Here is a 16001-nt window from a genome sequence, read left to right as displayed (position 1 = left end):
TATTTCAGGCACACCCGTTTCTGACAGGCGTGTACAATCAAGCACACAGCCATGAAATCTCCATAGACAAACATTGGCAGTAGAATGGCCCATATTGAAAAGCTCAGTTACTTTAAACATAGCACTGTCATAGGATGCCACCTTTCCAATAAGTCAGTTTGTCAACTTTCTGCCATGCTAGAGCTGCCCTGGTCAACTGTAAGTGCTGTTATTGTGAAGTGGAAGCATCTAGGAGCAACAATGGCTCAGCAGCGAAGTGGTAGGCCACGCAAGCTCACAGAACGGGACCGCCAAGTGTTGTCCTCAGTTGCAACACTTACTACTGAGTTCCAAACTGCCTTTGGAAGCAAGGTCAACACAATAACTGTTTGTCGGGAGCTTCATGAAATGGGTTACCATGGCCGAGCAGCTGCACCCAAGCTTAAGATCACCATGTGCAATTCCAAGCGTCGGCTGGAGTGGTGTAAAGCTCACCACCATTGGACTCTGGAGCAATGGAAACGCATTCTCTTGAGTGATGAATCACGTTCTGGCAGTTCGGCGGACGAATCTGGGTTTGGCGGATGCCAGGAGAACGCTACCTGCCCGACTGCATAGTGCCAACTGTTCTAGTTTGGTGGAGGAGGAATAATGGTCTGGGGTTGTTTTTCATTGTTTGGGCTAGGCCCCTTAGTTCCAGTGAAGGTACATCTTAAAGCTACTGCATACAATGACATTTTATTAAATTCGGTGCACCGATTTATTATTGGCCTTTTAACGCTATATTGGTATCGACCGATAACTCCACAGAACTGATTAAAAAACAATAGGATGAAAAAAGGGGATCTCATGCTTATCTGAACACTTGCAGCCATTCTCAAGCTGGCTATTTTGTCACAATGTATGAAATCAACATTTGAAGTGTAGTTATTGGACAATTGCTCTTTATGATGGCATTTCTGAGAATTCAGGGTGGAAAAATTTTACTTTTTAATTTCCTCGCTGTAAAACAATATAATTTGAATCTGTATCGGACCCCAAAAAATATATCGGTCGGCCTATAATTAGATGCCTCAACTATCGCATACACTTATCTCAAGTGCCCACTCACGGGGTGCTGTTTATGACAGCTGTGCATGTGTCAGGTTTAGGTCAGACCAATCTTAACACCAGGGAAAAACAACCTCCTGAACCAAGGCTCAACTGAACCTGTCATTAAGCCTTCTATGGGTTTGCTTCATTCACATGGAATCATTTTTATGGAGGTTTTGTCAGCAGCAGGCATTGCACAAATGTTTACCTGTGAATTGCAGCATTTGTGAAAACCCTCCATTTTAGATGAGAAATTGTCAAGTCATTTCAGCTCAATTTCACAGTTATTTTGAGAAATGCACCCCCTTTTCTCTTGTAGTTCCAGCTCAGTGGAATTAATTTTCAATATCATGGAGTCGGGGTGTGTTTCCTCTCGGGAAGGAGTGGCCATGTGGTGAGTGTGCTTGTGTGTGGGAAAGGGTGTCGCTCCAATCCAATTTACTCTTATTAATGACTGATTCTGACATTGCAAATGTGTACAACCTTCCATTGTTCAGATATCTAGGTCAACATGACTCTTTTCTTCCTGAAAATGACAGGTTTTTAGTAAGCTTTTCCCTCGCTCTTTTCCCATCTCGCTCTCTTGGTTATAGTGCTTGCTTTTTATGCTCCGTTCACAAATCTTTCCCATGGGAAACTGTGAATTAATATCTTTTCAGGTTAAATATATTTTTGTGGCAGGGCAATTCCACATTAATAAACGAAATTACACATTAAACGGAATAACACATTGACACTTTAAAATGTATGCCAAACAAAAAACATTGATTTTAAACACCATACATCTATGCAACTCTGACCAATTTACACAGAACATTTCACAAAAACACATTTACTTAACTGTGCAGATGCAAAGTTTGGTTACAGAATTATAGTAAAATCTCCCTCAGTTTTTTTATGCAACGACTTTTTCCAAAAACTCTTAAAATCTGCTTCGAATTAAGATTCAAAGATGTCTGCAGAAAGAATGGGGTGTCAGCTATAACATGACACCTTGAGTTTGAAAAATACATATTTTGGTTATTGAATTACAGTAGAAGTGGATTTACATCCAGTAACGGAATTATGGTAACATAATTACATCAAGTTCCTGATGTGTACAGAAATGCACAAATCTAATTTTATTGGTCACATACACATGGTTAGCAGATGTTAATGCGAGTGTAGCGAAATGCTTGTGCTTCTAGTTCCGACCATGCAGTAGTATCTAACAATTTCACAACAACTACCTTATACACACAAGTGTAAAGGAATGAATAAGAATATGTACATATAAATATATGGATGAGCGATGGCCGAACGGCATAGGCAAGATGCAGTATATGGAGTACGGTATATACATATAAGATGAGTAATGTACGTATGTAAAGGTTATATAAAGTGGCATTGTTTAAAGTGACTAGTGATACATTTATTACATCCAATTTTTTTATTATTAAAGTGGCTAGAGATTTGAGTCAGTATGTTGGCAGCAGCCACCCAATGTTAGTGATGGCTGTTTAACTTGTTATGGATAGGGGGCAGTATTTTCACGGCCAGATAAAAAATGTACCCGATTTAATCTGGTTATTACTCCGGCCCTGAAACTAGAATATGCATATAATTAGTCGCTTTGGATAGAAAACACTCAAGTTTCTAAAACTGTTTCAATGGTGTTTGTGAGTATAACAGAACTCAAATGGCAGGCCAAAACCTGAGAAGATTCTGTACAGGAAGTACCCTGTCTGACCATTTCTTGGCCGCCTTTGTCATCTCTATCCAAAACAAAGGATCTCTGCTGTAACGTGACATTTCCTAAGGCTCCCATAGGCTCTCAGAAGGCGCCAGAACGTTGAATGATGACTCTGCAGTTACTGGCTGAAAAACAGTAGCGCATTTGGTAAGTGGTCGATCTGAGAACAATGAGACGGGCGTGCGCATGCACGTCAAGAGTCCATTTTAGATTTTGAGTCTTTGAACGTAAAGGACGTCTCCCGGTCGGAATATTATCGCTTTTTTATGAGAAAAATCACATAAAAATTGCTTTTAAACAGCGTTTGACATGCTTCGAAGTACGGTAATGGAATATTTTGCATTTTTTTGTCACGATGCGCGTCACCCTTAGTTACCCTTCCGATAGTGTCTTGAACGCACGAACAAAACGCCGCTATTTGGATATAACTATGGATTATTTGGAACCAAACCAACATTTGTTGTAGAAGAAGAACAGCAAAGGTAATCCAATTTTTCTTATAGTAAATCTGAGTTTGGTGAGTACCAAACTTGGTGGGTGTCAAATTAGCTAGCCCGTGATGGCGAGCTATCTACTCAGAATATTGCAATATGTGCTTTCACCGAAAAGCTATTTTAAAATCGGACACCGCGATTGCATAAAGGAGTTCTGTATCTATAATTCTTAAAATAATTTATGTTTTTTGTGAACGTTTATCATGAGTAATTTAGTAAATTCACCGGAAGTGTTCGGTGGGAATGCTAGTTCTGAACGTCACATGCTAATGTAAAAAGCTGGTTTTTGATATAAATATGTACTTGATTGAACAAAACATGCATCTATTGTATAACATAATGTCCTAGGAGTGTCATCTGATGATCATCAAAGGTTAGTGCTGCATTTAGCTGTGGTTTGTGTTTTTGTGACATATATGCTAGCTTGAAAAATGGGTATCTGATTATTTCTGGCTGGGTACTCTGCTGACATAATCTAATGTTTTGCTTTCGTTGTAAAGCCTTTTTGAAAACGGACAGTGTGGTTACATAAAGGAGAGTCTTGTCTTTTAAAATTGTGTAAAATAGTCATATGTTTGAAAAATGGAAGTTTTCGGATTTTCGAGGAGTTTGTATTTCGCGCCATGCCCTTTCATTGGATATTGGAGTGGTGTTCCGCTAGCGGAACGTCTAGATGTAAGAGGTTTTAACAGTCTGATGGCCTTGAGATAGAAGCTGTTTTTCAGTCTCTCCGTCCCAGCTTTGATGCACCTGTACTGACCTCGCCTTCTGGATGATAGGAACTTATAACTTTCCACCTTCTCCACTACTGTCCTGTCAATGTGGATAGGGGGGTGTTCTCTCTGCTGTTTCCTGAGGTGTACGATAATCTCATTTTGTTTTGTTGAATGTGAGGTTATTTTCCTGACACCACACTCCGAGGGCCCTCACCTCCTCCCTGTAGGCCGCCTCGTCGTTGTTGGTAGTCAAGCCTACCACTGTAGTGTTGTCTGCAAACTTGATGATTGAGTTGGAGGCGTGCATGGCCATGCAGTCATGGGTGAACAGGGAGTACAGGAGAAGGCTGAGAACACACCCTTGTAGTGCCCCAGTGTTGTGGATCAGTGGGGTGGAGATGTTGTTTCCTACCCTCACCACCTGGGGGCGGCCCGTCAGAAAGTCCAGGACCCAGTGGCACAGGGCGGGGTCGAGACCCATGGTCTCGAGTTTAATGATGAGTTTGGAGGGTACTATAAACATGGATGTGAATATCATTCTCTTCATGGTGATGTAACCTGAATAAGTACACAAAGTTATTTTTCTAAACACAGGCTATTATTGATAGGAACTATGCCCCCAAACAAGACCACGTTTGTTCGGACCAGACCAAATCTGAAACTATCATAGACATCTATGTTTCATAAGTTTGGGGTCCCATGTGACTCAGTTGGTAGAGCATGGCGCTTGCAATGCCAGGGTTGTGGGTTCTATTCCCACTGGGAATTATACTGTACTCTAGTGCAGGGTTTCCCAAACTTGTTCCTTGGGCCCCCATTTTGTTTTTTGCCGTAGCACTAAACAGCTGATTCAAATAACCAACTCATCAAGCTTTGATGATTTGAATCAGCTTTATAGTGCTAGGGCAAAAACCATAATGTGCACCTGGGGGGCTGCTCTACTATACTGAACTCTACTCTACTTTTCGTGCTGTCCAAACTTGTGAAACAGACATCTATGATTGGTTCAAATTTTTGGTCTGGCCAGGACTTACTTTTTAACATTCATGGATGCCCGGTTTCAGTTGGTGCTCTTGTGGGTGAGGATGCTTATTACAGTAAATGGAACGAGGGTAGGTGGTAGGTGTCATTAAGAGTCGGGAGAGGTGACGACAACTGGAGAGAGGAAGGGGTTGTCCAAACTGTTTTCACAGTCTTTCTTTGACCACCAGATGACAGAAAGGGAAGAAAAAATGGGTATGAGCTGAACATAACAGAATACCAGTGGAAGAGAGGACAGTAGCAGGTGACCCAACTGTGGTTTGTGACTACGATTATTTCCTATTGTAGACAATTTGTTAACAGAATTGCGGGTTGGAATCACTTAATAATTAATAAACAAACTACCTTTCTGTGTATTTTAGAAAATATCTTAAGCATATGTGGGTTTTGGTAATTACCAGGCAATGTTTCTTAAACTTACAGAAGGCTAATAATTTCTCCAAAACTAAATATAAATGTTCATTACTTGTTTTGGTGATGTTGTCTAAGACCCCATTTCCATCTGTTTTACCAGAAATCAAAGCCTTTGCTTATTCCACATTTTTGGGATGGAAAATGGTTAAAAATTCATATTTGCCTTCATTTCTCAAAAATATAAACTCGTAGCTGTCATTTGACACCCAATTTGAAATGCGCCTATAAACTTCACATGTTTGTGGTCATGGGTCCTTTTAGATGGAAAGGCCTGACTCCTTTGTCTCTTGTGTTGAAAAGATATACTCAAAACATTTGAAAAGAGTGTTGCTTTTGACAACACTGCATTTGACAAGATGCCATCTAATGAAAACAGCCTTAGTCATCACACAAGCTGTCATCAAGGTAACCTGATTGCTAGCTGTAATTAGCCCGACTTGTGTCTTGACCATGTATCCTCAGCTGTCAGAAGGTGACATCAGATGTACATCTAACAGTTAGTTACCTGTATGTAGACTTAATGACGCAGGGTACGTAGGTGTGAACAGGTCCCTGTAATGAAAGAATTAGTGTTTTTTTAAAGAAATTGGATGTTGAAAAGAGAACTGTACCAGCTGCCACACATCTTTTTAGCAGAAAGAAACCTCATAGTCCTCCGAGGATGTCAACACACATTCCAAGATCTTTGCGATATTGGGATAAAAAAGTGCATCACACCATTCTCTTCTCTGACACATCTCTCCAACTGAAAAATTGCTTGTATTCCACTGACTTCGTTTGACACTAGCTTCAATTTGCGCTTTCGACAAATATTACGAGGATGCTCAAATTAAATGAGCTGACTCACTGTAAATTTCAAGTGACCCAGCTGAGACTCTGAAATTAACCTCCGTCTCAAATAGACCCCCTTTAGACACCAAATGGACACATGATCCCATTAACTATATTAGCGCATGCTGCGCCACTGTAAGTTACAGACAAGTGCTTGTCAGCTGTCATTACTTGACACCCTGAATCACGTGAAGGTCTAAATGGAAAGAAAACAAGGGCCTGAGGGGTCCTGCCTAGCTAATGGCACATGGCCAGGAGACAGGGATTGGGCCGCTGAGGGAGGACGAGGTGAGAGCAGTCTGAACTGGGTTGGTGGTGAGTGACGGGAGCAGTCTCTGGTCCAAGCGAAGCCAGGGGAGCACAAACATATTGAACATAAAGTCACCACACACACACACTGGGAAACACTTACAAAGATAAAGGGAATGTATTGGTTTACCCATTCCCTAAAGCAACCAGGACTTGACAGAGTTTTCCCAACAATTCCCCTTGTCTGCCACAGGGTGATCAAATGCTGCTGACAAGCCTCTTTATGTTCTATTAGTGTTTATTTCTTGTTAACACAGATAAGCCTAAACACTGCTATCTCATTGCTGACTCATAGGTGACCCATGGGACCTTTTCAATCTATGAAGTAGTATCCTCCCTACTGCAAAAATATGACAACTTTGCATATGTGGGCTATGTATTTAATTTGGCACATTATTAAAGTCATTATTTTATGGCCATTGGAAATCAATATGGAATTTGATGTGATTTTAGGGTGTTTTCACACAAGTTTGTTTGCTATAGTTTGAAACAGAATTAGATTATTTTTTTCATTAATTTTGAAGACATCAAAACTATGAAAACACACATGGAATCATGTAGAAACCAAAAAAGTGTTAATCTAATCAACATACCGTCGTGGCCAAAAGTTTTTAGAATGACGCAAATATTAATTTTCACAGTCTGCTGCCTCAATTTGTATAATGGCAATTTGCATATACTCCAGAATGGTATGAAGAATATCAGATGAATTGCAATTAATTGCAAAGTCCCTCTTTGCCGTGCAAATGAACTGAATCCCAAAATAAACATTTCCACTGCATTTCAGCCCTGCCACAAAGGACCAGCTGACATCATGTCAGTGATTCTCTCGTTAACACAGGTGTGAGTGTTGACGAGGACAAGGCTGGAGATCACTCTGTCATGCTGATTGAGTTCGAATAACAGACTGGAAGCTTCAAAAAGAGGGTGGTGCTTGGAATCATTGTTCTTCCTCTGTCAACCATGGTTACCTGCAAGGAAACACGTGCCGTCATCATTGCTTTGCCAAAAAGGGCTTCACAGGCAAGGATATTGCTGCCAGAAAGATTGCACCAAAATCAACCATTTATTGGATCATCAAGAACTTAAAGGAGAGCGGTTCAATTGTTGTAAAGAAGGCTTCAGGGCGCCCAAGAAAGTCCAGCAAGCGCCAGGACCGTCTCCTAAAGTTGATTCAGCTGCGGGATCGGGGCACCACCAGCACAGAGCTTGCTCAGGAATGGCAGCAGGCAGATGTGAGTGCGTCTGCATGCACAGTGAGGCAAAGACTTTTGGAGGATGGCCTGGTGTCAAGAAGAACAGCAAAGAAGCCACTTCTCTCCAGGAAAAACATCAGGGACATACCGATATTCTGCAAAAGGTACAGGGATTGGACTGCTGAGGACTGGGGTAAAGTCATTTTCCCTGATGAATCCCCTTTCCGATTGTTTGGGGCATCCGGAAAAAAGCTTGCCCGGAGAAGACAAGGTGAGCGCTACCATCAGTCCTGTGTCATGCCAACAGTAAAGCATCCTGAGACCATTCATGTGTGGGGTTGCTTCTCAGCCAAGGGAGTGGGCTCACTCACAATTTTGCCTAAGTACACAGCCATGAATAAAGAATGGTACCAACACATCCTCCGAGAGCAACTTCTCCCCACCATCCAGGAACAGTTTGGTGACAAACAATGCCTTTTCCACCATGATGGAGCACCTCGCCATAAGGCAAAAGTAATAACTAAGTGGCCAGGGAACTCCCCAGACGTTAATCCCATTGAGAACTTGTGGTCAATTCTCAAGAGGCGGGTGGACTAACAAAACCCCACAAATTCTGACAAACTCCAAGCATTGATTATGCAAGAATGGGCTGCCATCATTCAGGATGTGGCCCAGAAGATAATTGACAGCATGCCAGGGTGGATTGCAGAGGTCTTGAAAAAGAAGGGTCAACACTGCAAATATTCAGTCATTGCATCAACTTCATGTAATTGTCAATAAAAGCCTTTGACACTTATGAAATGCTTGTAATTATACTTCAGTATTCCATAGTAACATCTGACAAAAATATCTAAAGACACTGAAGCGGCAAACTTTGGAAATTAATATTTGTGTCATTCTCAAAACTTTTGGCCACGACTACACTACCGTTCAAAAGTTTGGGGTCACTTAGAAATGTCCTTTTTTTCCATGAAAACATAGATGAAATGAGTTGCAAAATGAATAGGATATATAATCAAGACGTTGACAGGGTTATAAATAATGATTTTTATTTGAAATAATTGTGTCCTTCAAACTTTGTTTTCATCAAAGAATCCTCCATTTGCAGCAATTACAGCCTTGCCCACCTTTGGCATTCCAGTTGTCAATTTGTTGAGGTAATCTGAAGAGATTTCACCCCATGCTTCCTGAAGCACCTCCCACAAGTTGGATTGGCTTGACGGGCTCTTCTTACGTACTATACGGTCAAGCTGCTCCCACTACAGCTCAATAGGGTTGAGATCCGGTGACTGTACTGGCCACTCCATTACAGACAGAATACCAGCTGACTGCTTCTTCCCTAAATAGTTCTTGCATAGTTTGGAGCTGTGCTTTGGGTCATTCTCCTGTTGTAGGAGGAAATTGGCTCCAATTAAGCGCCCTCCACAGGGTATGGCATGGCATTGCAAAATGGAGTGATATCCTTCCTTCCTATTTTATAAAATATTGAAAAAAGGTTTGCTACCTAAAGGGGTCCTAAAATTCCAAATCCAATAGCTAAATGATTCATGGTATGACCTTCTTAAAACAACTCCATATGTCAGCTTAGACTAAGAATGAATCAATTTCTCCCAGTAACAACCAATGATACTGCACACTTGTGGTTATTTTCTTGTGTTTAGTCCGGACTGCATTCTCACCTGTAGCTAACCACACCATGGTACCGAGACAACCCTTTTTAAGCGAACCACAGTGAGTTGTTTGGAGTGCGGATTGAGTTTTCAGACCTGTCCAAACGAACTGAATTTAGGTTGTAAACGCTCCAAACATCCTTGGTGTGAAAGCCCCCTTAGAGTACTACTGTAGGCCTATGTTTCCCTGGCTTCATTGCACCTAATTGAGTCTGAGTTCGGACAGTTTCCTCTGTCACTCAATAATGCTGGCCTGTACAAACGCATGCACGCATGTATACACTAATAAGGTAATGGCTTATTCTGTCATTTGCCTCATCTTTCTACTCACTGCTGGTGGAATGGTTCTGCTCCATTTACTTTTATGTGCCTTAAATTCCCACTCTCTGGCTGTATTTGTGTGTGCGTGGAGAAGAAGAAACGACTGATTTGAATGGGTCCACCTGCCTCAACAGGAGTAAGGGTTGGTTTTGTTTCATTTATAAAGGTACCTTGTGACCTTGGCACTCTTTCAAGATTTGCGGTCCAAATCAGAAACCTAAACCAAGGTTCCCTTATTTGGCCAAACAAGGTGTGGTTGGCCTGTGGGCAGTTGTTCTTTGATACCCCCCTACACCAACCAGAAACTCGTTAGCCCAAATGCTAAAATCAGTTTGTGATTTTGTTTGTTTTGGATACTTAACTATTTTACTTTATTGTGGTGTACAAATATTGTATGATTACTTCAGGAAAATATATATATATTTTTTTACATTAGCTAGCATTCCCAATGTGAAAACGCTAGCTCAAACTTCCCTGACCTGAGAGTGTCACAGCTGATTTAGCCCATTCAAGATAACATGCTACAGATTGATGAAACCTACACAGAATAATTAGCTAGCTAATGCAGTAGTATAAAGTTGTCATTTACACTCAGCAATGTAGTTAAGTGGGTCGGATTTTCAGTTTGTCTACAAGTAGTCGTACGCAGGCACAATTTTTTTTTTTTACGACGTTGCTTGATCAGTGGGTAGGCCTATTAGCTGGCCAAAATGAGTAATTCCAGCAGTTCAGAATTATTTAGATTTTAGGTAGCAAATCAATCGATATCCTATCCTAAACTTGCTGGGTAGGTGTAGATGAATTGTCTATCAATACAGTTACACCAATCCACAGCTTTTAATCTTTGAGGGGATATGAACAAGTGCACAGGCGAGAAGGGGTGTGTGACTTGGGATTTGGCTCATGTCATCCTAGTAACTTCAAGTACGCAGTCTTCCCGTTTTATAGTTAGTCATCGATCATCGTTGAAGCTGACTTCTCAGATAAATAACGATGTTTGATTTAGCTAGCTAGTTGTCATTATTTTGAGCAAAGCTGCCAGAACGCTCTGAATTACTGGTAAACACATTTTACGACTGGTCCCAACGGTCATCGGTCACCTCAACTTGGATGGAGAGATGAGCGAGCATCTTGACTGAGGAGCAAGGAAGGTATGTTAAAAGCTAGTTAAGTACACAATGCATTTGTAGACTTAACTATCAGGCCTTCACTACCTGCATCTACTCTGTATTTGTTCAAGGTAAGCTATAGCCAGTGTTGTTGGAGTGACCGTACTATTGAAGACACGTTTGAAGATGAGTTGCTATAGCTAATGTTAGCCTAAATGTTTCACTGACTATTTCACCAGCAGAGTATGTTTCATCTCAGTATCCCACAAAACAAATGAACTAGCTAACAAGTTAATGTTAATTCATTCAGAGCGAGAGGGAGGGTGAGCTAGAGATGAGACATAAATATTTGAAGAGGGAGAGAGCCACTTTGTGTGTGTGTGTGTTTAAAACATTTGGGTCTCCATGACAATTTACTTTATTGTGGACCCAAATAAATAAGACTGATAAAGCACTGAAGTGTGTTTTTTCCCTCAGGGTAAGATGAAGGGAATGGGCTCATAGATCTGGTGGCCAGTGCTGGCTCTCAGGTGGTCGTCACCATGGAGCACTCAGCTAAGGTAAGAATGATGACCTAGTAGTTAGTTTGTTAGAGATCTCCTTGTGTTTGTTTGTCAGAGAGAGAGTGAAAATCATTCATATCAATATGAATTAAATCCTTATTGCCCACTGCCATCCAGGCTTCAAACATAGATCAGGCCTCAGTCAACGCACAACACTAGCCAGTCACTTTATATGCCTCTACAGTTATTTATGTTTTGTATGATTGTCTTGTAATGTTGTGAGTATTTGTATTGTTTTTTTTTACTTTGCCTGTACGACAAACTCATTTCATCTTCCTCAGCAGTTCTTCTTGGCCGTGGAGATGACGGCAACTCATTCCAGTAACCGTTCCTGCAAGCTGAATTTAAATAATTGTTCATTATTTTTGCCATCTTTCAGGCCATCCAGTTATGTATATAGTGAAATCAAACTGATCTTTCTTTGTTTTAATTTTTAATATTTGTTGTTGACAGTTCATAATCACACTTAAATGTACGCTATATTTCTCCAATTCAAATATGTCTATTATTGTACAGTATAATAATTAATTAATTATAGTAATGATTATTTAATGCAAACAATACCAGCAGTTTTAAAAATAATAAATGGAGCTGAGTGTTGGTGTTTTTCTCTCATGCCTCTCAATGGAATTAGATTAAAACCGAACAAAACTTTGAATGTTGATCTTTTGAATGTTGTTTTCTCAATTTTAAATGAATTAAATGTTAAAATCTCATAACTCAGGCTCTGCTAAAGGTATCTCAGTGATTTAAAAATTATCTGGATTTGGGACCATTTGTCGCTTTCAGAACTACACAAAAAAATTAAAAAGTCTAAATGTTACAATGTGAAGGGTTTCCCTAGGCCGCCACACACGTGTGTAGTTCAAGTCAAAGCGTGTGTGTGTGTCTGACAAACTGTGGTATTGTAAGGGGCATGTTGCCTGCTGTAGTGGTTGGCTTAGTGCCAGCGTTTCTTCCCCCCTGCGGGAGAGCGTCACCGGGCCATACCTGCGCTAGCTTACCAAACTGACATGTGACAAGGACTCACTCCACTTCAGAGGAGAATGGGCAAAGTGTCTCGCCTGGGAAAATAAGCAGCTGATAGTGGGTGGGAATTGGGAACAGAGGGTGGGTCGCGCAATGCCTTTGCTGGGAGGGGCTAAATGTCAACACACGGGAGTGTGTATAGTGTCTGTTTACACGTTCTATTTAGGATATTCTGAGTGACGAAAAGCACTTGTCTAAACACAATGCTTCCAGTATGAAGTTTGGCCTGTGTTTGCACTTCACCCGTGCAGACCAAAAACGGAAGTGAGTTTGTGTTTATACAGGACCTCCCGCCCTCACCTACCATCATCCAATCATGTCAATGCGGAGCGATATGGAGCCCTCCACATTGTTACAAAAGTTGAGTGGTGCACGGCGATGCGGTATGGACTTCAATTTGGCTTCTGAGTGCCTTCGCAATTGCGTCACACCATGCATATGGCTCCTCCAAACACATTGTTCGGATCAAGCATAAGTTGTTTCAGTCCTCCATTCTTACAAGGTAGTGTTACAGTGAAGGGCTGTGAAGTCATTAACATTAGTTAGATTCCCTGTCAAAGAAAGTTTCTTATTTCTGAAGAAGTGCGAGCTGAGGTTCTTGTTTTTTTTTCTAGTTCCCATATGCACAAGGCCAGGCATTCCCTCTGAAATCCAGCTCTGCTCATGATCTAAGGCATTTTAATTAACTTAGGACAAATGAGCTGCAATTAGCTACAGACGTGCTAGATTTTATGAGCGGAAAACTCTAGAATATGTGGAAATAATAATTGCAATGTAGGTCAAAACTGAAACTCCCCTCTTGCAATAGTCTTTAAGTCTCAACATCGTGAATCCTTAACCAGATGTCATGCTCAGTGACATCTGGTTAAGTTTCTATTCTTTTGATTCCTGCATGGCCTTGCTGTAGTCTAGAGAGAGCTACAGCACTTATAAGCAGGGGACATCTATTCTATGGTACTTTGAAGAACACAATGTTGCTCTTTTGGGTCTGAGGTTAGCCTTCGTGAAATTAATTAGATTACAATGCAATGGTGCTGCTACACACTTTTTATTTGCTCTCCGGCAGCTCAGTTATCTGAATATAACCCTTGACTGCATCATACAATACAATGGAGCCTGAGGCTAGATAATCATGGTGGCCTCGCACCAGTTAATTGCCTGCCCAAGGGAGCGGGCGGTCTGATCCCAAGGCCACCCTATTGAGTTAACATCACTCTGTTATAAAAATCAACCCTTGTATAAGTGGAGACCGTTTTAATGGTCACTCTAACTTGCTGGCTAAACCAGCAGTGCTCTTTGTGCCCGGCTCTAATTACTGCCAACTAGAGGTCCTCTCGTATCCCAAAATTGAGATCCAAACAGAATTGGATGCACAAAATTAAACTCCAGACCCGACAGGATCCGGTCATAAAAATAATATAATAATCTGAGCTGAAACATGTCCGAGTAGAGAGAGATTTGGATTAAAATCGGGTTGGGTCTGTATCCGACCCAAATGAATCCAAAACAGAGAAAAATGCAGCTTTATTGCTAAATGTTTTGGACTTGCATTTTCGGTTGTAGGCCTATCTAAAATAATTGATTTGTGGTCTACAGCTTAGTATTTTCATAATGACATCTCTATAGTTAGATGGAGAACATTTTGAGGTTTTTAGAAATGTTTTTATTATTTTTCTCAGACAGAGCAGTGAATAATTCACTTTGTCTAACCTAATATTCTGTATTCTGTATACTGTGCAACATTCAAATCTAGCCTATTGAACTGTTTTGATAAACATTGATTTAGACTAAAGGTAGGCTATAGTCTGTTTGACCAGCAAGCTCCACCCTGAGACATGCCTATATAGAATACTGTAGACCCCACCATATATTAGAAAGAGATGGAGCAAGAAGAAGAGTAGAATAAGAGAATGTCAGCAGGAGAAACTAGAAAGAGGTAGAAAAAGGGGTGGTAGAAGAGGGTGGGAAGTAGGAATCCTTGAGATTTCTGCTTGTCATTCAGTCGTACTGACAAAGAAGCATTGCTCGGGTCAGGGATGGGTTGGACCATTCATCACTCCGCTTCCCTCTGCTTGCAGAATCAGGTTTAAATATAGTATGTGATGCAAGCTCTTGGATCAGCTCACCCTCTTCTTCCGCACTAGCCCCAACAGTAAAAGTAATGACATCATGACTAATAGGGGCTGGCTGTCTATCCCATCCTTTGACTTCTGTTGCTGAGTGCCAAGCGATTGCAAATATGAATCCCTCTCAATGCCTAACCAGGCCATTCTATCTTCCAACTGACTCTGATCTCCACTGAGACATTGTGTGCCCGCTGTTATGGTAACAGAACAAGGAGGACTATTGTGATTGGCTTGCGGGTTGGCCTTGCCTTGCTTGTTTCTGGGCGGCCTTGCCTTGCCTGAGGCGTTGCTGGAGGGTAATTTTGTGACTAAGCCTTCATACTAACGGTTCAGCCTGTTCAGAACATTTTCTCTTCTGCGAACTGCGGTGATAACAGCCCAGTTTTGAACAAGAGCCCAGTCGGAGAATGAAGTGAACTGATGATTAGGAGAATAATCTCCCTCAATAAGGCTCATTCATTATGGGAATATGCCCTTCTCTCTGTCACACTGGAGATGAAACAAACTTTGTACTGACTGTGCATGTACAGCAACTAGGCCTACTGATTGTTGAACTTTGGGAATGTTGGTCGTCTGAAAGCCGCCAAGTTTCCTTCAGGCTCTTGGAAAGGTCACGGTGAACTCTTGGTTGCTGCTGCCTTGGGAACTGGGCTTATTCCAAAGACATGCTCCACAAACCACTGCAAACAGTCTGCCCCTTCCTGTTCTGCTCAGCCCATGAACAAGCCTTCTCTCTCTGGGGCTAGAGGGAGCTGGAGGGGAGTGGGTGGGCCTGGCGCAAGCTTTGGGAGGAGTGTGGACTGAGCCACCACTTGCATGCTTAATGAATAGCCTGGACTCTTGTCACAAAGTGAGAAGACCTCCACTGCTTTTCTACTTTGTATTCAGTTCAGACAGGGATTACTGGCAACATAAGTGGTGCTGTTGTGTGAGAACTAACCTGGTCAAGATTGCTATGTGCTTAGCCAACTTCTCTAAACCTGATATCTGTATAGGCTAGATGTAGATGATGTGATACAAAAGTGGTCGTGTCCTCAGAACCCTCACTTTTTCAGGATGGGTTGATACTGTATGTTTGATGTGGCTTTGAGGTTAATAGCATGCATATAGGCTATGGTTCTAGTTATGTTCCCTCCCAAAGGGATCACTAGCTTTCCACTGGAGCACGAGATCAAAGCCTGGTTACATCAGCCCCTTCCTTGTCCAGGCGGTTCTACCTCAACTCGCTTCTTCAAGTTCTCCCCCATTACCTCACTAGGAGGCAGCTTTCAAGAAAGGTTAGCATTTTTGTCAAATGAACACTTTGCATCCACCAATTTACCCTTTAATTCCTGTTAATATTCAATCAATATGATAAATTGAAAGACATTTGTCAATTT

At 41.4% G+C, this 16001-nt stretch overlaps 1 protein-coding gene across 3 annotated transcripts in view; it reads left to right on the top strand.

Annotated features, from left to right (window-relative positions):
• The window catches only part of peak1 (pseudopodium-enriched atypical kinase 1), a 288619-nt gene that overhangs the window by 23303 nt on the left and 249315 nt on the right, over positions 1-16001 (top strand). The window contains exon 3 of one of the 3 annotated variants that reach the window (XM_029758530.1): positions 11382-11464. The exons of the other annotated variants lie outside the window; for them this stretch is intronic. The gene's annotated coding sequence lies outside the window, so the exon portion shown is untranslated. The remainder of the gene's footprint in view (positions 1-11381; positions 11465-16001) is intronic. 3 annotated transcript variants of the gene reach the window in all.

The sequence above is a fragment of the Salmo trutta genome, chromosome 7 (genome assembly GCF_901001165.1).
Source record: "Salmo trutta chromosome 7, fSalTru1.1, whole genome shotgun sequence".
In the NCBI taxonomy this organism is placed as follows: domain Eukaryota; kingdom Metazoa; phylum Chordata; class Actinopteri; order Salmoniformes; family Salmonidae; genus Salmo; species Salmo trutta.
Note: the sequence above shows the minus strand (reverse complement) of the source record. Positions and strands in the feature narration are given on the sequence as shown.